This window comes from Rhineura floridana, chromosome 10 (assembly GCF_030035675.1).
Source record: "Rhineura floridana isolate rRhiFlo1 chromosome 10, rRhiFlo1.hap2, whole genome shotgun sequence".
NCBI classification, from domain to species: Eukaryota; Metazoa; Chordata; class Lepidosauria; order Squamata; family Rhineuridae; genus Rhineura; species Rhineura floridana.
The window spans coordinates 64,417,037-64,440,410 of NC_084489.1; the positions used below are offsets into that span (position 1 = coordinate 64,417,037).

Here is a 23,374-nt window from a genome sequence, read left to right on the forward strand (position 1 = left end):
GCGGTGAGGCCTTGCAGCATCGGGCGAAGCATGCAGCTCAGCAGCCTTGCAACGGTGAGGCTCCAGCCGAGGGAGGCCTTACAATGGGGAGGTTTAACGGCGGCGGCAGCGGCAAGGCCTTCTGAGGGCGTGCGTGGCGCATTCAGCGCATGTGGAGCTCTCCGGCGCACATGGCTTCCCTTGTTTTTTCTTGGGCGGCGTTGAGGCGCCTGGCTCGGCGGGGTTGAGGCTGCCAGCTCTTGGCTGTGGGAGGCCCTACAGCGATGGCGGCAGCGGAGCTCCTGGCCGGGGAGGCCTTCTGGAGGTATCGAGAGCGGCCCAGTGGGGCGCAGCGGTGGCGGCGGCAGCAGCTCCCCGGAGGTGGCAAGGCCTGGAGACAGCGGCAGATCCGAGGCATTACGGGCGGCTCAAGAGCACAGGCGAGGCGGCCTTTGGCTGCGTTCTTTCCTTGAGGGTTCCTCAAGGGGATCCCCGTGGGGGTGGGTGGGAAAGATCATCAGCCCCTCACCCCACCACATAGAAGGGGAATTGGGTGCTGGGCACCAGCTCCATCACACCCCCTATTTGGTCACTTGGTGGCCCAGGAGGCCTGGATTGTCTGGGGCTGGACAAGGGAGCCAATGGGTTGGTGACTGGGGGGGTGCAGGATGAGAAGAGGGCACAGTCCAGCCGGGCTGTGAAGGTGCTGCATCTCCCTTTAGTGCTTCCTTATGCTTACCACCTTTCCTTTCTGGAGGAGGCACTCCCCTGGCTTCTGCAATGGGGCATAGGCCGGGGGGGGGTTAGTGGAAGGGAATAGACCCGGCTACACGCTTAATCCCAGGATGCCACCCAAAAAGGGCGAAGTGGGCCAGAAGGGCAGGGCCCCCAGGGCGGAGGGTAGACGCCCACCCCCAGCTGCGGAGGAGTGAAACATAGCCAATGCACTTCATGTGTTTTATTGCTAGGATTATTCTACCATTTACAGGGGTCTCGGACCCTGGAGATGAAGGAGTGTAGCTCAGTAACAGATCACTTGCTTTGCATGCTGAGGGTCCTCAGGTTCAGCCCTCAGCACCTCCAGTTAGGGCCAAGAGATACTTCTATGGGGGCCCCCTCGCCCACTACAGAAAGTGAAATAGGAATAGACTCCTTTTCTTGATACTGAAGAGTATTTTTAGTTTAAACCGAATGTTTCTTTTCATTTACCAATTACCTAGAGTGGTACTGGGCTATCTGACACTGGGGACATTCCAGAGGCAGCTGGACAGCCAGGGGTGGGGATGCTTTTATTAGGGATGTACTGAAACGGCCATTCCACTTCCACACTGTCTTTGCAAATCAGGAAAATTTGGAGAAGGGGTTAGTCAATTAGGGAGAACTTGAAGATGAGAGGGGCAAAATTTACCTGTACCCTAGAAAGATGCCTGGTTGGCCACTGTGAGAACAGGATGCTGGACTAGATGGGCCACTGGCCTGATCCAGCAGGCTCTTCTTATGTTCTTATGTTATAACGTGGCAATATTCTGAGATATATTCTAAAAGATAATGGGGGTGATGTTTCATCCCAGAGCATTTGGGGAGAAACATATGGTGGCCATCAGTTGGAGGCCATTTGGATTGGATCAATGCAATGACATTACGAAGAGCAGAGGCTTTTTGGGGAGGGCAGATGGCAGCTGGAGACAGAAAGGAAGCTGCAGGAGCCAGTAGGGATCCCAGTTAGTGCTGCAACCTCACCTCCAAAACTACCTCAACCCCGCCAATGCAAAGGGAGCTCATCCCCTCTTTTCACTGTCAAGCTTCCCCTCCCCAAATTCGTTCTTCAAAACCCAGGTAAGAATATACAAACCTTTCCATTAGTTAAGTCCTATAAACCTCAGTCCAGAGACCCATTTAACCTGTGATATTCTGAGTAAACATACTTAGGATTCTGCTGTATGGGTGCAATCATGTGCACCCTTCCATGGGAAGAAGTAACAATACACTCAGTGGGATTTTCTCATAAGTAAGTACGCATAGAATTGGTCCAAGTCATATTTCTCTGAGTAAATTATTTAAACATAGTGGAATTCTTTTCAGTAATCATGTACAGGCTGCACATTTGCTTGCATCTTCTCTTTAGCTAGTTTGCAAACTGGCTGTGGATGAGATGGCCACCTTTTTGCAGGCCACTACTCCTGTGCTTTTTGGGAGTCGTTTGATCTGCAGACATTGGAGGATGACATTGCTCAGCTCCATGCCATCTAATAACTGCTGCATATGAACCCGCAATTGAAGTCACAACAACAAGCCAGAAGGATAGCAGAGGCTGCTCAAGGAAAGTGTCCCTTTCCAGCTAAGCTCGAGGTGCTATGGACCTTGCTGGCAGACTGCCCAGTTTATGGGGAGACTCAATTTATGATGTGGTTTTTTATTTATTAGGCAGTTCTTCTGGATCCTATACTGTGGCCCCCGGCTTGCCCTTATGGCCGGCAATCTTAAATCAGTCTTAGGTACAGACGCACTGGTCCAGGGGACGATTGATAAAGACATACAGTTGGGCAGGGTTATTGGCCCCTTCCCATCATCCCCTACCTCTGCTCTCACAATGCCCCCCCATAGGGCCCAATGTGGCAGTGGGCGGAGTCTACCTGATTCATCATCCATCATACAAGTGGGGTCAGTCAGTAATGGCTTCATACCAGATAGACTATGCACAGTGCACTACATTGCATTCCATATGGTGCGCGCCTGTGGCAGAGGTGCCTTACGGGCAAGTGTGGCAGCTAATCTGCCTGCATTGCCGGATGTTGAGTTTTGCCTTTTAGGTCAACTATGCAGCAGAGCATTACCTATGGGCTGCTGTATTCTTGTATGGAGCACTTCAACTCCTTCTTGGAAGGGACAGTCAGGAGACGAGAGGGCTCAGAAGCAGTGGGGCACTATGTTCATGATTTACGGTTCACGAGTAGGGCAGACTTTGGGTGCATGTTAGCACCTGATGGCACCGTTTATGGCGTGGCTATGAACTGGGGGTTTCCTTTGGCAGCTGGGAAAATGGAGGATCCTGCCCTAGGGTTCACCTTCCAGGGTATTAAGATTGTCTCTTGGACCCAGGGCTGCAGGCTGCCCGAGAAAAGGGCTTGAACCGTTGCAGATCAAGATCCTGGAGTTTTCAGGGGCTGGGAAAGTGTTTGCTTTCTGCCCTTCAGGTGTTGGGGGCCTTCGACGGTGGGGTTTATGGTGCCATAACAGGGATGTCACAGCCTTACCACAGCTTCAGGGTTTGTTTTGTTTTTGTTTTTTGGCTGCCTTATGCGCCAACCTGAGGCGTGCCCCCCCCTTTCCGACAGTGTGTCAATGGTGTTTTTAGTTAGAGGAGGGAACGACTCTGGGGAGGAGAACTGCTAGTCCCATACCACACACTGGGAGATGGGGGAGGGGAGTCAGATATGGCCATATGCCTATCTGTTGCCCCAGCATGCTCACCAGCTATCAGAGGGCAGGAGGGGATTTCTGGGAGTTAGGGGCCGGCAGGGGCTATGCAAAGTGTGGCCTATTCCTATGAATCACGCACAGGAATTCATCATGGATGGTAGGAGTAAAGCCTGTCCATCAGAGTGTTGCAAGGTAGGCTGGCAGGGGGCCTTTGGGACCATTCAGATGGCTTGGGATATGTCATGTGCTGGCCGGCTGGCCAATGCACACCACCGTACCCCTTATCCTCATCCTCCGTGTTCACCTGACCCACCAGGGATTGTTGTTCAGGGAGGTGCCCTGTGACCAGCAGTTGCGGGCAGCGGCCCTCACACTTAATTTTGGAGCCTTCCGGATGGAGGGCGGGAGCGTTTGGGTCCAGGTCAGACTTCCCTACGAGCCATCCTGCTGTCCGAAGTTTGTTTCCAGGCAGACCAGGGGCACAAGAGGCACACCATTATTTTATCCTGCCCCGGGACTGGACACTTGTCCCGTGAGGGTGTCACAGTGTTTTTTGGCCTGTAGCTACAGGCCCGGTTGCCTGATACTCAGGGGGAGGGATCTTTCCTCATAAAGTTTTGGTCTAGCGTTGCAGAGCCTGGCAGCAGACACATGGGGTTTCGGGGGACATGGTCCTATGGAATTGGGGCTGGGGAATTGCCTACCTGGGCAATTGGTTTGGTATATGCAGGTGTATGCCGTCGGAAGGTGGAATTATGGGGCACCTGGACTGCATTCACCCCTGGGCCGAGTCTGAAGGTCCAGGACCCAACTGTTCATGATTGTTTCTGTTTTTGGCAGGTTGCTGGACGGGGATGGAGCAGATGCGCAGTCTACTCTGCAGCCATGGCATGATCTTATAGGCTGGCCTTGGGACCGCAAATGCACATTGGTTCACGGCTGGGCCTCTGATGGTGGGCCACGGATTGGTGGCTGGGTCGACAGAGTATGCACTGGGATGGTCTCCTACCCATGTTGTTCCAGCAGGGTTGAGTGCAGAACGTCCCGCAGGTGGTGGTCATTCCCCTGGGTGGGAATGACCTTGGTTACTCAAGGGCAAGGCCCTCAGTGGCAGGCATGTGAGGACATGCGGTTGAGGCCATGATAGCCTCTGGTTGTCTGCCGTGGTCAGACATGGAGGGCAAGGCCCTCAGTGGCAGGCATGTGAGGACATGCAGTTGTGAGGCAATGATGGCATCTTCTTGACGGACCTGCAGAGGGGTCTGCACAAGATTCTTATCGGGTGTGGGGTAAAGGGAGACTAAGCAGAGGCTTGTCCCCTTTTGTGGCAAGGAAGTGCGGGGGAAAGGTTAAAAGGGAAAGGGCAGCTAGGTGACACCTTTAGGCACCTTTGGGGGTGATTGGCGGTCTGGGGGGCTGCAGCTCAGGGCTATACGGCCCGGGGGCAGAACACGGGCCGCCTTTGGGGCCAACGTGCCTCATCCGCTCGGAGTTTCAGGGCTCTGGGGGGCGGTGATGCGGGTTGGACCCCCTACACATCTTCAGGGTGTGGCCTGAGCTGGGGTCTGGTACAGGGCAGCCCCCGGCTCAGGCAAGGGTTTGGTTGCCCTATGGCTGCAAGCAGGCTTTGCCTGGATCATCAGAATGCTCCCGCACTTGATTTCCCCTCTGCAGGTTCATTATTCTAATTGATTCCGTTTAATAAAGTGGCCCATGATTTAACCCAATGAATGGTGTTTGTGTTTTATTTCGGCAATAGGCCGCAATCCCGTTCCGCGCCCGGTACCTGCCGGGCTAAGGGGCGAGTTTGCGGCCGCAGCCGAAGCCTAGGCCGCCATTGTGGGGGATGTGTGTGTGCACGCAGCGCGCTGGCGCGCCTGCGTGACACACAATAGGAGGCGGGGCTGCTGAAGGCCATTTAAGGCCGCTCTGCCAGCCTCCCGCCCTCCTTTGAATTTTGGCGGCGCCCGCCCAACCCTCCCTCTGCTGCAGTGTGATTCATTTGGTCGCTACGGGGCCGACTAGGAATTTTTGGCCTGCCTGCCTCGCTTTGCTGGCAGGTTTCTTTTGCCTACTCCACACTGTGGTTGGGGGGAAGGGTCAAGGGTTAGCACGGGTGCCTTTGGGGTCAATAGGCTGATTGGTCTGTTTTGGCTTAACATGTTAATGGTCACTGGTCAAGGAAGTGCGGGGGAAAGGTTAAAAGGGAAAGGGCAGCTAGGTGACACCTTTAGGCACCTTTGGGGTGATTGGCGGTCTGGGGGCCTGCAGCTCAGGGCTAAACGGCCCGGGGGCAGAACACGGGCTGCTTTTGGGGCCACCGTGCCTCATCCGCTTGGAGTTTCAGGGCTCTGGGGGGCGGTGATACGGGTTGGACCCCCTACACATCTTCAGGGTGTGGCCTGAGCTGGGGTCTGGCACAGGGCAGCCCCGGGCTCAGGCAAAGGTTTGGTTGCCCTATGGCTGCAAGCAGGCTTTGCCTGGATCATCAGAATGCTCCCGCACTTGATTTCTCCTCTGCAGGTTCATTATTCTAATTGATTCCGTTTAATAAAGTGGCCCATGATTTAACCCAATGAATGGTGTTTGTGTATTATTTCAGCAATAGGCAGCAATCATAGAATAGTAGAGTTGGAAGGTGCCTACAAGAACATCGAGTCCAACCCCCTGCTCATTGCAGGAATCCAAATCAAAGCATTCCTGACAGATGGCTGTCCAGCTGCCTCTTGAATGCCTCCAGTGTTGGAGAGCCCACTACCTCTCTAGGAAATTGGTTCCATTTCTTTACAGATGTGATAAAACAGAGAGGCCCATCAGGAGGTGTTTGAATCAGCTGTCAGTGAAAATCAAGACCTCCAAATCATGTCAAGTGGCTCAGTTCAAAGGACCATTGAAAAAGTGTACATGTGCAACAGGCAGGAATTCAGGAATGGGTGAGACACTATAAAGGAAATGAAATGGAAATGTCTAAAGGCCCTTTTCAAACAAGCCATAAAGGTTGTTATTAAAAGGTGGATGCAAGTTGCTTGGAGATCATAATCAAACTTTTCCCTCCATAGTATGGAGGTTGCAGTTTGCACATTTAGTCTAACAAGTTGGCTTTACCCACTGCAGCTTGTCAACATGCAGCCCTTTCTGATTTTATAACCAAATCAGTTGGTTGCCTATATCTTAGTTAACTGAGACAGACAATAGTCCTGTAATTTTTTCCCATACTTTGCAAGAAACAAAACCAAAAATCAAATACACAGAACACACCAAAACACATTAAAAGCTTCTCAAAGTGTTTGTTGTAAACTGTATTACAAAAATAATGGAAATATAAATAAAAGCTATTCATTAACAAAAGTTACAGCTATGAAATTGCCTCTGGCTTCCCTAATAATTAGAAGTTTGTTTTCTTTCAGTTAGTCTTTGCCTAAACTGTTTTGCTAACAAAAGTACAGTATAAGAAAAGCAACATTTATTAGCAATTGTAGTTATTTAAATGAAATATTTATTTTAGTAACTTTACGGTATAATCATACTTCTATTATTTCATTAAGCAAGTAGTGCTCAAGATCTTCAGTTTGATTAAATGCAAATTCTCCATTCAGAATAGCTGCCTTCATAAATAAATATCAATTTTGTAATCTGTTGCTTTTGTTTTGAAATAGACTGCTTCTTTATCTCTATGCCAAAATCTCAGAAAAGGTGACGTAACAGAAGCTTGCTGTATTGTATCGTTTTGGGTGCTAACATGACAGCATTTTTGGCTTAACAGAGGATGGAATATATTCTTCCCCAGTAGGTCCCCACATATCTGGTGTGAGAAGGCCATTTCAATGGGTGCCATTTCCAGGCAGGTTTGAGTCCTGGCACATAATTTCTTTAAAAGATGGCACAGATTATGTATTCCTTACTGTGAAGCAGACATCTCCAACCTTGTACCCTCCAGATGTTTTGTGCTACAATTCCCATCAGCCTCTGCCTTGATGGCCAATGATCAGTGTGGTAGATCAACATCTGAAGGGCACCAGGATGGGAAATGCTGCTCTAAAGGCACCTTTGGTGACAAGTAGTTACATGAGAACAGACCTTTAGCAAGCAGGCGGAACATTCTCAAAGTTTATTCCATTATATCCCAACAGCATTGTAAACCGACCCTAAGAACGTTGACTTACAACTAAGTCCCACTGAGCTATTCCCAAACAAGTGTGTAGCAATGCACCTTTAAGACCAAGGAACGTCAGAAATAAGGACTATTATATATTTATAACAAAAGGAGGTGGATCTCAAAGAAGACCATGCACCTAATTGTGGGACTGAACCAAATGGAAATCAGTAGTCTACAACAGAGTTGGGGAACCTCTATCCTATGAGCCTATGTAGGTGCAACCAGGCCTCCTCATTTGGTCCACAAGGCCATTTCATCCAAGCCATGCCCACTGGCCCTACACCTGACATCATATATAGTACCAGGGGTGGGAGAGATATAAACCTTGCTCAGCCGAAAGGTGGTTTGCAGCTGATTGACAGTGCCTGCAACACCCTAAGTAAAGTGCTGTGCACAGGGCTTTGCAAGACACAATGGTCAGCTGATCATCAGGCCTTGCAAAGCACTCTACAAGACCCATGCAGGGGAAAAAGATTACCTGGCATAATTGTGAGATCAGGTGATTGACAGCCCTGCCCACAAGATAACAATCTGGCCTGCCAGTTAGATTCAGTTCCCCACCCCTGGTCTGAATATTTGTAGCAGTGCATTTCCTTGTACCATAGCAGTAACTTTTCAGTATGTCAGCATCCACATTTAGTTGCAGAGGTAATTATGCTTTGTTTTATGCTTGCAGCAGCTGCTGAAGCCAATAGTAGAATTACAGAGTTGGTGACAGACTTGAAGACCATCCAGTCCAACCCCTTGATCAACATAGACTATTCAAGGCTTAGAGCATCCCCACCAGATGGCCGCCTAGCCTCTGCTTGAAGCTCTCCTGCAAAGAAGAGCCCACCAGCATTCTGGTTAATTGACTGTCAAACTGCTCTTACTGTAATTCACTTTTCCATACTCACATTAGGCAGTTTCATAATATCTCTATCTGAGAAAGGATCTCCTTCAACTTTGGAGCTCTGGACACTGATTTGATACTGTCTACTTGGCAATTTACCACAAAACCAAAAGAATGTTAAGAACACAGGAATAAAAATGAGACCATGAGCAGCCCCAAACAAGATCACCAGAAACATTATCTTAAAAAAGGTTCTGAAGATGTAAGAGGATGCCATGGAAAGCACAATCACTCCTAAAATGGTGGAAACAGCTCCCTGTACAACAGGGTAACCAAGGTGGGAGAGAGCATCCACCGCCCTGTCATTTGCTTTGGGTTTCTCACTGGCAGCAAAGGCATAAGAAATATGAGCAGAGAAGTCTACTGAAAACCCTATACAAATAACAAGGTTGATCATGGATATGGAGTCAAAATTGACATTCCAGTAGGCCATGAAACCAGCCACACCGACGATAACAGATGCAATAGCAAAAGTTACCCACAAAGAACAAAGAGGATTGGGAATGAGCAGCAAGGAAATGAGTAACATGGCTCCAGCAGCAATCACAATATTTTGAATTGTGTTCTGAGCAATCACAATATATTGATCAAAGTATATAAAAGCTGGATGATAAACCATTATTGGTATCTTGCAATCCTCAGCAAGGTATCTCAGTTGATTTAAAAGATTTCTCTCATCCACTGTAGTAGTAACATTGACTGTTTGAACAAAAAAACGTGAAGCTGATATATCAGTAACACTGACATTAACATCCCACTTAGAGGCTGGATTAACTCTAAACAGGGTAGATAAATTGCCAATGAAAAAACTACAGTCATCTACGGTTAAAGGCATATGCTTAGCAACAGTTTCATAAATTCTCAGCCATGACTCTGAGAACGTCTTGTCCACATAGGATGAGTTTCCAATGACTCCATGCAATTCTCAAAATCTCCACAGACTGAAGAATTCCAATAATCTATGCTTTCAGTAACAACCACCATAACCCTTGGACCATAGAAAAATATTCATCTTCCCAATCATAATACTGAATGACATAAGAATTATCACTTGCTAAGTTTCGAAGATTTATGCCCTCTTTAACTTGAGTGCACCCATAAATGCTACTACCCAGATACACTAGATACAGGATTACCACAAATACCTTGGCCCAAGTGCACATAAGGAAGGGGCCATAATGCTTTTTAAAGAATCCATTCATGGGATGTTCAATCTCTGCTCCAGTGAACTCATCAAAAGACCCTCCTACACAGCACATGCTATATGCACACCCATGAAAAAGTTGAGTTTGATACTTTCATGAATGTAAGCCAATGTCTGTTGCTTTCCTCTCTTTGACCATTCAGAGCAAGAACAGCTCCCCAAAATGTCAGATTATATAAGTAGCAGAACACAAAGGCTGTTCCTGTGTAGATACAAAATGACTGAACTGACTGGAATGAGGTTGCAATGCCAATGTAGAAGGCTAAAACATCAGTAAGAGTTGTGATGGTAATAGACACAGCGGCCTCTGCGTAGGTGTCAGCCATCCGATCTCTGACACTGTCCTTCACTTTAGTCTGTTGCCAGCAAGGCACCAGGATGAGCATGTCATCAACCCCAACCCCTGAAGAATGGCAAAAATGTAACATATCAGTTCCTATATAGTATATTCCACATGAGAAGGGAAATATATAAGTCATGATGGCTATATACCATCTGCAGAATCAGAACAGTGAAGTAGTATGCAGCTGTCATGACTTGTAGCCACTGAAAGCCTTTTCTCCATTAAAATTGTCTAACCCTCTTTTAAATCCATTCAAGTTGGTGCCATCCCTACATCTTGAGGGACTGAATTGCATGCTATGTGAAGAAGTACTTCCCATGGTCTATCCTGAATCCTCCAGCATTCAGTTTGATGGATGACCACAGATTCTAGTATTTCTAAGTGGTGGAGAATACTTTCTGTACACTTTCTCCACACTCTGCATAATTTGCTCAAATGTAACTTTGCTAAAAAATGAGCTTTTGGTTTCTCCTCCTATTTCTCAGCCCTTTCCAACATTACCATCATCTCTTGTTCTTCATGATGCAGTTGTTCTTCTCAAGTTCAGAACCCCAGGAGTTCTTTTTCAACCTTCTTTTTCTCCTTATATCCAGACTCTTGTCAAATCTTGTTGTTTTGTGTTGATTAATGTATCTAACAACCTCTCCTTTCTCTCTAGACGCTACCAGCATAATAGCTCACGCTCTTATTATTTCCCATATTGACTACTGTAACATCCTCCTTGTTGGTCTTCCTCCTCCTACTCTTAAGCCACTGTCACAAACACTATTCATTTGATATATTCCACTTGCATTTTGGGGGAAGGGTTGTGGCCCAGTGGTAGAACACATGTGCATGCAAAAGATTCCAGGTACATTTTTAAAATAATAATAATAATAATTATTATTATTATTATTATTATTATTATTATTATTATTATTTCTACCCCATCTTTTAGCCAAAAGGCCCTCAAGGCGGCTTACAACAAACACAAATATAGAAATACATCAATAAAAACAATACAATTTACAAAAATTAAATAACAAATAACATTATTAAAAAAGCTATTACAACTTCCAGTGAAAATACAATATATTGAATAAATATAAAATAAGATATTTATCTCATCATATCAGTTATCAAAGAACAAAACAAAACAAAAACAAAAGCAGTAATAATAATAATAATAAATAAGAATATACAGAGCTCAGGGCCGGCCAGACTGGGGCCCATCCAAACATCCTGCCCTCCCGCACCCTCAGTGACCCCATGAGGCCTCTTCTCAGGCATTGTGGAGCAGGCGCCTGGAGTGGCAGAAATGTCTCAAGCTGCCCCCAACAAAGCTGTGGGTTCTCTCTCTTTCCTTCTATACTTGCAAGTCCAATGCCTTCAGTTGAGCTTCTGATCAGCTTATCTGGTGGCAGAATAAGAGTAAGCTTTCCCCAGCACCAGCCGGTCCCACAGAAGCAGGGTGAGTCAATCCTCAGTACAATCCTCAGCAGCACCAGGTAGAGCTGGAGAATTGCCTGTCTGAAACCCTGGACAGCCACTGCCAGTCAGTGTAGACAACAATGAACTAGACAGATCAATGGCAACTTCCTCCATTACTATGCTCCTGAGTTTCTGACTGTGTTACTCTTTTGTACCCCTGTCTTCAGTGGCTTCCCCTCACTTCTCACTTTAAGTTTTCTCACCTGATGAAAATCTTTCTGTTCCACCAGGCTTATGCAGGCAATTAAGAAGATATATTTTTGCAATAGTTAACTTTTGTTTTTACGGTATTTTTCAAGGTTTTACTGTAATTTTTTACTTGTTGTAAACCACTTTGATGTTTTAAAATCAAATAGTGGTATACAAATATATTTATAAATAAATAAACAAGTTTTTGTACTTGCTTCTTTATATCTGTCTTTTGCTCCTTCTATATGTGACAGATCTGGTTGCAGTCACCCATGCCTTGGTTCTGTCTAGAATGTGTTCCTGCAACATATTCCAAACATAACATTCAATTAATTCATGCTTAGAGTAGACCCACTGAAATTAATGGACATAAGTTACTTAAGTCTATTGATTTCTACTGCAAGTATGAATTGGATATCCTTCTATGTGAGGATGCCTCTGAAAAGTGTTTGGAAACTTCAGCTGGTGCAATATGCATCAGCCAGAGTTGCCTAGGCATGCTTTTTGGATCATATATCTCTGAGCACAATTCAAAGTACTTGTTATTACCTATAAAGTCTTTAAAAGTGTTTGGGACCAGGATATCTGACAAAACGGATTATCCCACATGAGCTTATCTGCCCTCTGCAATCATCCCTAGATACTCTGCTTTGCTTCCATCAGACGTTTTCAGGTGAGGTGTCCTGGTTACAGAACACCCTATGAGAGAATGCCTGACTGGCCCTCTCTGTGTTGGTGTTTTGATGTGCCACTGCCCAAACATTGGTTTTCTTTCCTTCAAAAAAATCTGCTGTGCCTTGGCTTTCATTTAGTGCCCCTCTCCTCTTTGTGATCTTAAATATACCTGGCTTTGTTGTGTTTTCCCCGGAGCTGTCTTGGGGGGGGGGCTTATGAGAGGCCAAAAGGCAGGATATATGAATAAACATATATGTTCCTTATTGGAGCCTTTGCTGTAAAACAGCTTTCCCTCACCCAGTCTGATGCCCTCCAGATGTTTTGGGCTCCAACTTCTATCAGCCCCAGACAACACGGTCAATGATCAGGAATGATAAGATTTAGGGTAGAAACTCATTCATTGTTCTGCTGGTTCTAGTGCGTCACCACCTTTCTCTTCTAAAAATGAGGGAACATAATGTTAGTCAGACCCCATCTCTTTTTACACTAAAACCTGGTCGGATCAGCTCAAGTGTGTGTTTGTTTTTTTTTAAATTCAGATTCAAATAGATTTCACAACTGATTGGCAGATCAATCCATTGCCCCTCCAGGTGTGGCCAGGGGAAACGCTTTGCTGTAGGTGACTAGTGTGCCAACAGCCTTGATGCTTTCCAGATGTTTTGGACTACAACTCTCATAATCCCAGACTACCGGCCATGCTGCCTGGGGCTGATGGGAAATGGAGCCCAAAACTTCTAGACAGAACCAGGAAGGGGATGGCTATTCTAAGAAGTACTAATCTTGTTGCGCCTAAGAGTTCATTCTCTATTTACTACCTGGATGCATTTTCTCTTGCAGCTCTCTTTTACTGATCTTCCCAAAGAGATGATGGTTTTTATGCACACTGTAAAAGTTGTGTACAACTTGTACTATTATTATCAATTTAAGAACTTTTCTGACATTTTTTAACTGACTTTCCACCTCACTTTCCCCAGTGTCAACTGGGGAAGTCTATTAACTTCAATGGGTCTACTTTGAGTAGGGCTAACACGGAATACCTCCCTCACTTGTGGACTTTTTCTTACAAATTTAAGTAATTATGGGGGGGGGGAACCCACTATCGTAACATAAAAAAAATATTTTCCTTTTTCCAGCAATTACCTTGAGCATGACATAATTGAAAAGAATATTGTTAAGGTATAAGTGATGGAAAACAAAGGAACCACTTCCTTGGCATTTTTTTCAAGCTCTTCCTGTCTGGACAGTGAGGTAAAATAGGCCACCTGGCACAGGGGAGAAAAAAAAGATGATCACATGTTAATTTCCCCCCTCTTTACACATAACTAAAAGCTCACTAAGGTTTAAAGACAAGGTGCTGTTAGTAGGATACAAATGGGACCTGCAACAAATTTTGCAGCGTAGAGTGTCCCTGTTAAGCAAGCCATCCATACTCTCTTTCAGGATACTCAATTCCATTCCATTCCTGCAAAAAAACCCATTGAATCCAAGGCCACTAAGCATGCTCAGTCCTTCTTAACATGTTTGGCTGGGGAGCAGGAAGTATTGCTCCCTTCTTATTTCTTACAGGGTTTTTTGCACTTATATATACCTTGGCATTCCACTAAGCATGCTGACATCTGCCTCTTGTTTGCCAGTGACCTCATTTTAGCTATATCACAGACAGACCTTAGCACCTGTGCTCACTGTTCCAGGGAATGATGATCATATCCTACTTTTCTTAAAGCAATATTAAAACTTAATGTTAGAACCTGCTAAATGTTTGATGTATGGCAAACCATCTTTGTCCAGTTTTTCTTAAACTGTTCTAACAGAGACAGTGGCGTCACTAGCGGGAGTGCGGGGGGGTGCGGACCTCCGGCGTGCGCCCTCCCAGGTGCATGGACAGGGTGGCTGTTTTTGCGTGCGTGCACGCGCACTCACCATGCGCTCCAAGCTGGTGGTGGAAAGCCCGTCCTGGCTTCACCACCAGCGAGCGGGTGCCTGCTTTCAGTCTCGCCCGCCCGCCTCCGAGGAGGAGTTGGCTGCGCCGACCCGGAGCGCTTCTCGGCTCCTTTGCCAGGCAACGGCGCGGGGCGGCTCTGGGTGTCACCCCCCTCAGGGTGTCACCCGAGTGCGGTCCGCACCCTCCGCACCCTGGTAGTGACGCCCCTGAACAGAGAGAAACGTTTTTAAAAGAGAAAGAACTCAGCTTCTTTGTCTGAATTCTTTTGACCATTGCACTACTGTCCAGGGCTAGAGAGGCCTTTTGTCCTTTCTTTGTTGAAGTGTCCAGCACAGAGATAACTAAAATGTTTCCAGTTGTTTATTTGCAAAAATAGGCTGGTTCTTTCATGAGGGTCAAACTCTCCAGTGGAATGACTCCATTTACACTCTAACTTCCCTGTGCACTTACTTGTGGAATTGGGACTTGGGTTTGCCGAGAACACATTAACAAGGAAAATCCAATTCACTCCAATCATTGTATTGGCTTCATCTTTGCAATAAAAGTGATCAGAAATGATCAAAAACCAACCAGAAATGCTTTTTCCATTTTTCCCCCTCTGGACTATTATGAATTATATTTATTAACTGATTAAACTGGTAGGCATCGTGGTACCACCTAAGATGTGGTTTGCTAAACCCTCCTGGATTTTGAGCTTTGCATTACATTTTTGTTAACTCCTTATTCCTCCCCCACCCTTTCTACATTAGGAGGTAATTGCCAAATCTTTACAGCTGGATTAAAATATGCAAAGCATCAATCTGCTGCCTTTCCCAACCTTTGGGTCCCTAGATGCTGTTGGACTACAACTCCCATCAACCCCAGCCAGCATGGCCAATGGTTAGAAATGGGAACTGTAGGCCACAAACATCAGGGGACCCAAGGCTGGGGAAACATCTAACTCACCCTAGCTCATTGGTTTTATTTCTTCCTCCCCATCCGTCCTTCTCCAGGTCACAATTCATGTTTGTCACTTTCTAATAAAAACTAAACTTCCTTAAAATCATAAATTCAGCTGAATCAGGGCCATGTGACACATATAGTGAAACCTTTCTTCATACAACGTCCCCTTTAAATACACGAAAATCCCATTTGGATCACTTTTTGAAACTGTAACATGAAAGTCAAAACCATTTGCCAATAAAATCAACCCCCGCCCCCTTTAGAGGTCTCAGGTGCTGAGTAGTTGTCTGAATATGTGGAAATCACAGAGCAGGACCATTGTGCACTTCTCTTCTATTTCCTGCAGGACTCACTTCCACACTCTGCATAATTTAGCTGAGGTGCTCAGCTCCTGTACATTATGTCAAAAGTTCAATACCATTTGAAGCCATTTCTGTCTTTGATATTGTGAGCTCTCTGTTGTCTCATTATTGTTTGCCTGTTCTTTGCTTCTAAGCCCCTCCCCCATCCCACAACCAACAAAGAAACTTGTAACTTTATTGCTTCCTGGTTCCTGGAGGAATCTCCAACCATGATTCCCAAGACAAGGACATAGGAGGCCACAGGGCTGACTGGATTAACTAGGACAGTGGACCTTTCGCTGGCACTAAAAAAAGTGTCTCCATCAACATGGACTTACAACAGTATACATATCTGTCTGGTAAGAAGGTTGTAGCCTTTCTTAAACTAGACCTGTAGAATATTGCAATTTCAAGCATCCCATTCCATGTGGGACTCTGTGACTGGTTGAAAGCTTCTGCTGAGAACCTTTACTAATCCTCACACAGCATATAGTTGTTATATGCCTTCAAGTTGATTACGACTTCTCATCTTGTAAGTTTAGGTCTGTGGCTTCTTTTATGGAATCAATCCATCTCTTCTTTGGCCTTCCTCTTTTTCTATTTCCTTCTGTTTTTCCCAGCATTATTGTCTTTTCTAGTGAATCATGTCTTTGCATTATGTGTCCAAAGTATGATAAGCTCAGTTTCATCATTTTAGCTTCTAGCGATAGTCCTGGTTTAATTTGTTCTAACACCCAATTATTTGACTTTTTCGCAGTCCATAGTATGCACAAAGCTCTCCTCCATCACCACATTTCAAATGAGTTGATTTTCTCTTATCCGCTTTTTTCACTGTCCAACTTTCACATCCATACATAGAGATCGGGAATACCATGGTCTGAATGATCCTGACTTTAGTATTCAATGATACACCTTTGCATTTGAGGACCTTTTCTAGTTCTCTCATAGCTGCCCTCCCCAGTCCTAGCCTTCTTCTGATTTCTTGACTATTTTCTCTATTTTGGTTAATGACTGTGCCAAGGTATTGATAATCCATGACAAGTTCAATGTCCTCATTGTCACCTTTAAAGTTCCATAAATCTTCTGTTGTCATTACTTTAGTCTTCTTGACGTTCAGCTGTAGTCCTGCTTTGTGCTTTCCTTATTAACTTTCATCAGCATTTGTTTCAAATCATTACTGGTTTCTCCTGGTAGTATGGTATCATCTGCATATCTTAAATTATTGATATTTCTCCCTCCAGATTTCACACCTCCTTCACCTTGGTCCAATCCCGCTTTCTGTATGATATGCAGGGCCGGTTCTAAAGGGCGGCCAGGTTGGGCACTGGCCCGACGGCCCCTGGAGCTACAGGGGCCCCCTCAGCCATCCCTCCGCTCCCCTTCTGTGATCCGCAGCCCCCCCACATCCCCCCACTTACCTGTCTGCTGTCTTTTCCCATTGCCCTTAACAAAGATGGCAGCCGTGGTTTCCCTAGGGTACTGAAGCCCCTGCCGCCATCTTAGTTGATGGCAGAGATGCGCGTGCATAGCATGCATGCGTGCCATCAACAAAGATGGTGGCGGAGGCTTCATTCCCTTAGGGAAACCGCGGCCGCCATCTTGGTTAATGGCAATAGTAAAAGACAGGAGACAGGTAGGTGGGGTGGGCTGCGTGAGCGCGAATGCGCACACACGCCGGGGCCCAGTGCAAGCTGATGCCCAAGGGCCCCGGCATTCCTGGAGCCAGCCCTGATGATATGTTCTGCATGTAGATTAAACAAATAGGGTGATAAAATACACCCTTGTCTCACACCCTTTCCGATGGGGAACCAATCAGTTTCTCCATATTCTGTCTTTACAGTAGCCTCTTGTCCAGAGTATAGGTTGCACATCAGGACAATCAGATGCTGTGGCACTCCCATATCTTTTAAAGTATTCCATAGTTTTTCATGATTTACACAGTCAAAGGCTTTGTGGTAATCTATAAAGCACAGGTTGATTTCTTCCTGAAATTCTTTGGTCCATTCCATTATCCACTGTATATTTGCAAAGTACCTCTTCACTTTGTAAATCCAGCTTCAACATCTGGCACTTCTCGCTCCATATATGGTAAGAGCCTTTGTTGTAGAATCTTGAGCATTACTTTACTTGCATGGGATATGAGGGCAATAATTTGATAATCACTGCATTCCCTGGATCCCCTTTCTTTGGAATTTATGTATTTATTATTTGATTTATATCCCACCCTTCCTCCCAGCAGGAGAAATTGGGATGTATACTACACGCTTCCAGTCTGTGGGCCATTGTTTTCTTGTTGTTTTCTTTTCCATATTTGTTGACAATTTTTTGTCAAAATTTGGACAAATTAGAGATGTGAAGGCCTGGAAAAAGCCTGGAAACATTTGGAAAAAAACATTTTTTTCCCAAACCTTTTTTGTTTTTTTCCAAAAAAATTGAAAAATTGGGGGGAAATGGATTATGGAATGTTTTATTTTAGCATGATGAATGAGATGTTTCACTGAATCTTGGTTCCTCCATTTTTCTCAGTTCTTTTTATGGGAATTGATGCTTTATGTCTGCTTGACACTGTGAAGGACTAGCGGAGACATAAATAATTTTCTTTGCTATTAATGTTGATGGTTTTTCTGTTTTTTTTTAATTGTTTTTTGCCTGCTCCTCATAAACTGACAAGACAAAAGAGGTTCCTCACAGTTCAGGTTGTTGTAGATCCATTTGTTATAAAAAAGGTAAAAATTTTAACAAGTAAATTCATTTTGTAGTAATTGTTTGAATAAAATTTATTTTAATATACCAAATGTGATAATTTTATGCCATACCAACTTGTAAATGTTTACATTTTATGTTCCTGAAATAACAAAGTGACTTTCAATCTGTAAAAATTGCATTTTTTCAATTCTTCTGAAAATTTCCATTTTTTTCTGAAAAAAACCAGAAAAAATGTTTTTTCCCATGGCTTCAAAATTTCCTGAAATGTTACATTTCTAGGACAGATACAGTCTCAGTAGCTTGTAGTAATTCTATTGGTATGCCATCTGTTCCTGGTGATTTGTTTCTTCCAAGTATTTTAAGAGCAGCTTTCACCTCACATTCTAAAATGTCTGGTTCTTCATCATACGGTTCCTCCATGAATGAATCTGTCATCCTTGCATCTCTTTTATAGAGTATATAGTTAATAAATGGAATGTGGAGGCAGCTACTAGTTTGGATGCTTTTGAAAGGGGATTACACATTTATAGAAGATAAGGCTACAAGTTATTTTGCCTCCAGCTTCAGAGGCAGCATGTCTCTTAATTTATCAGAGTACTAGTTGCTGAGGACCAGCAGCAAGAGATGTCTATTGTCATATGTCCTGCTTGTGGGTTTCCCATAACCATGTGGTTGGTTACTGTAGGGAAGGATGCTTTGGCCTTGTGTTTATGTTATTGTGTTTACCAACTGAGGGTCTTTAATTTGAGAACTGGTCTAGAGTAGGGTTGTTTGTATAGCAACTAGCAACCTTTAGGGAAGTGAATATACTTTCAGCTTGTTATCCTTCCTGCTTCTCAGTTGAAAGCTTCATCAATCAGACAAAATGCAGAAAGAAGCAATGGGGGGAACTGAACATTTCCTCTTTCTCCTCCCAAGCTATTTAATTTAGCGTGGAGAAGGGCAGCAAAAGCAGCTCGACTTCCTGGTAGGTCTGCTGGTAAAACTACTTCCTGACAGGAGCCTAATATGTTGGTTGCAGCCTCCAAGAGTTCTTCTGTATCTTTAAAAACTGTGCAGGGGGAAGGGAGAATTCCGCCTTGTGGTTTTTCCCATTACAGGGTTGCAAGAACACCTGCACTTGGCTGACTACCTCTTCTCCTAAAGATACAGGATCAGTCTCAGGCCCTGAACCTGGCAACTCTAATTGGGCTACATAGGTGTTTGGGGTTTTCTTTGGAGAGAAAGCATCTCATTTTATTGAAAGATACAAAACATCTTCCTTATTTTGTTTGAATGTATTCTGCCTTATCTGATATTTATAATAATATTATTGTTAAAGGAGGCAGAATAATGAACTTTAAAACAAAGACAGCCTTTCAATAAAATGTCAGGCATTGATGTTTGGTAGAATAATAGAAAAGAAGTTTATTTATTTATTTGATTTATATCCCACCCTTTCTCCCAGTAGGAGCCCAGGGCAGCAAACAAAAGCATTAAAAACACTTTAAAACATCATAAAAAATGACTTCAAAATATATTAAAACACAACAACCATTAAAAAAATTAAAACAAAACATTAAAAAAAATTTTTAAAGCTTTAAAACATTTAAAAAAAGAAGATTTAAAAATATATTAAAAAGCAATTCCAACACAGATGCAGACTGAGATAAGGTCTCTACTTAAAAGGCTTGTTGGAAGAGGAAGGGCTTCAGTAGGTGCAGAAAAGATAACAGAGATGGTGCCTGTCTAATAATTCAAGGGGAGGGAATTCCAAAGGGTAGGTGCCACTACACTAAAGGTCCGTTTCCCCTGTTGTGTGGAATGGACCTCCTGATAAGATGGTATCTGCAGGAGGCCCTCACCTGCACAGCGCAGTGATTGAATGGGTATATAAGGAATAAGACCGTATTTCAGGTATCCTGGTCCCAAGCTGTAAGTAGCAAGTAGATCAAAACAATAAGTTCTGTTTAACATGGTGAAAGGGAGTTACATGCTAATTAAAAAAAAAACCTTCAACAAATTCACTCAAATGAAATAAATTATGTACACAGCAGTTTCCTTGCTTTCCTTAGATACAAAGAAACTTAATAGTAGCCTTGCACTGAACAGTTATTTACCACAGTATTCAAGCCACTTAATTTTAGAACAATTAAAAAAAAAAGTAAAAGGAAGATAAGGTTAAAAAAGGAGAGGGATTCCATCAACCCCAGACAGTGTGGCCAATTGTCAGGGATGAAGAGAGCTGTTAGTCCCACAACAGCTGGAAAGCCACAGATTCCCCATCCCTGTTGTAGAGCCAAAGTCAATTCTGAAAGCCAACTGCTGTCATTAAAATCTAAAGGCCTTGGTGAGGAAAGACTTCTGTTGCCACGACTACCTGTACCTTATCCTGTAATGTGAGAAAACCATATCAGTTTTATGTGGACTAAAGCACACTAAGGCTGCAATCCAATACGTGTCTACTAAAAAGTAAGATCCACTGGGTTTAAAGGGTTCTAACTCCTAGGTAAGTATGTACTGGATTGCAGCCTAACTGTATGCACTACTGAGAACCAATCATGTCCCCACAGTATGTACGCGTGGATGAGACAAAAGAGAAGCTTACCTGCAACGCCATGTACACAAAGACGTATACCCGTCAAGTTTCCCTAACGGTGTGAATCGGGTCCAAGAGAGAAGCCACTTACCCGGAGGTTCAAGGAGTCCAGCACGCCCGGGATGCGCTCCAGGAAAGTCTGCAGCCAGAGCGCGCTGGCCTCTCGCCGCGAAGCTTCATCTTCCTGCAAATAATAGATGAGGCGCAGCGCTTTGGCTGCCCGGACGGGGCGCGCCGGTCCGACTCCGGGGCCCAACGTGACGCCCCCAAGAAAGAAGCCCAGGAAAATACGGCCCTGGAAGAGCGGGAAAGTGAGGGCGGGCAGCAGCGCCTCTACCCTTGCCGGGTCGCCTTGCACGGCGCTGAGGAGCGAGTTGGGGCTGCTGCAGGCGCCGCCGGGGCTGCTACGCGCGCAGAGTTCGGCGAAGGAGAGTCTGGTGGCATTGAGGCCGGTGCGGTTGAGGTCCCGCACCGCCGCGTCTAGCGCCAGCAGCTCGGCGAAGGCCTCCCGAATGAGCAGAGAGTCTCTCTCTCTCCGGCGGCCACAGCTATGAAGGAGGCGAAGGCGCCTTCGGTGCTCAGCCTCTCCGCCGAGAAGCGCTCGGCGTCGTCCGTCGGAAAGTGCTCTCGAACGAAGCGCAGCTCGCTCTTGGAGGGGCCCCCGACAGGCGTGAACCGGCCCTCGAGGCTGGTGAGGAACATGAAGCCGGCGCCCAACACGCCTGAGAGCACCAAGGGCAGCAGCAGGAAGGGCCACGGGTGGGCGCCCACTAAGGCGCCGAGGGCCCGGAGCGCGCGCGACAGGGGCCGCTCCACGCAGTCGGTGTGGCAGCCGCGGGCTGGCATTGCCTTTTTTCCTTTGAGCTTTCTCCTCAGATAATTGGTTCGCGGCAAAAAAGAACCGCAGCTCAGTTTTATCCACACTTAATACTTGTATATCTAATTGAACTTAGCGTACTGACTTTCGGATAAGAACGGATAGGGCCGCCCTGCGTCGTGATCGTTTTCTCTTGCCTTTCCGGCAGAGGCAGCAGGCGTGCTTGGTCCTTTCAACACTGGCGCTGTAAGCTGAACCATTGCCATCGTTTTCAAAAGATACCACGAAAAACGAACTAAGCGGATAAAAAAAGGGAGAAAATGACGGCTGTAGAGGTTCGCTTTCGTTGTTTGGGAAACGCCCACTCGGCTGCCTCAGTTCCGAGAAAACGAGGCGGTGCTGAAGAAATTCCTGTAATCATTGAAGGCTTCAGTGTCGTTGCTGCTTTCCCTGTGAAAGCGAAGACCTGTGGCTCTCCGTTGCCAGACTCCAAACGCATGATTCGCAATACAGGCTGGGGCAGATGGGAGTTGGGAGCAGGGGTGTAGCAGGCCAGGGTCTCAGGGATCTTAGACTCATTGCTTTTTTGGGAGTGGGGTTAGGGTTGCCAGGTTCAGGGCCTGAGACTGATACTGTATCTTTAGGTGAAAAGAAAGTCAGCCAAGTGCAGGTGTTCTTCCAACCCTGTAATGGGAAAAAACACCAGGTGGAATTCTTCCTCCCCCCTGCACAACTTTTAAAGATACAGAAGTCTCCAATAGGTCTTTTTTGTATCTTTAAAAGTTGTGCAGTGGGGAGGGAGAATTCCACCTGGTGGTTTTTCCTATTACAGGGTTGCAAGAACACCTGCAGTTGGCTGACTTTCTTTTCTCCTAAAGATACAGGATCAGTCTCAGGGATTAAACCTGGCAACCCTAGTGGGGTCCCTACCTCTCCAGTGTCCTATGAGCCAACCAGCATGTTAAGCACAGAGAAGGCTCTTACATGGTTCCTTGTACTTTCCTACTGATTGGAGCCATCAGAATGAAAGGAAGTGAGCCAGCCATGGAGAAGGCTCTTTTCAGCAGCTTACACACTCCCCTTGTATACTGATTGGCTCCTAGGGACATCTGTTGTTCTGGGAGAAGCTGCATATGGGAAGGGGAAAGGAGTGTGGAGATGAGAATGGAGAGTGACGGGATATGGCTATGAGGGGGTGTGGCATAACTATTATGAAGGGACTCTGCACTTCTGAATTTGTCACTACACTACTGGTTGGGAGTCCCAACATCAGAGAGTCATAGGTTCTCTGCCCCCCCCATCTAGAGGCTGTGTTTGAAGGTATAGATATGTAATATACTTGGCAAGTGCTAGTAAAAGGTGAATACTGCAATCCTATGCATACTTACCTGGCAGTAAGCCCTACTGAACATCATAGGACTTACTTCAAAGTAAACATGTCTAGACTTGCTCTGTGAACCTGACGACCCTTTATACATTCCATATATGGAAAAGGAAATGGACTGCCTTCAAGTCGATCCTGACTTATGGCTACCCTATGAATGGGGTTTCATGGTAAGCAGTATTCAGAGGGTATATATAACTTATTTTCTGAGCTTGGTAATGGTAGTATAACCATGGGTGGCCTGTCTGCTCCTGGGCAGCTTGGTTGTGGAGGGTTGCGCCTTCCACACCTTAAAATGCTTGTTGACCCCAATGTATAGAAATGTCACCAGTTGGC

The 23,374-nt window shown here is 45.5% G+C and overlaps 1 pseudogene; it reads right to left on the minus strand.

The window, feature by feature from the left end:
• Window positions 1-6,689: 6,689 nt before the first annotated feature.
• Window positions 6,690-22,319, minus strand: LOC133364826 (patched domain-containing protein 3-like; annotated as a pseudogene).
• Window positions 22,320-23,374: the final 1,055 nt, after the last annotated feature.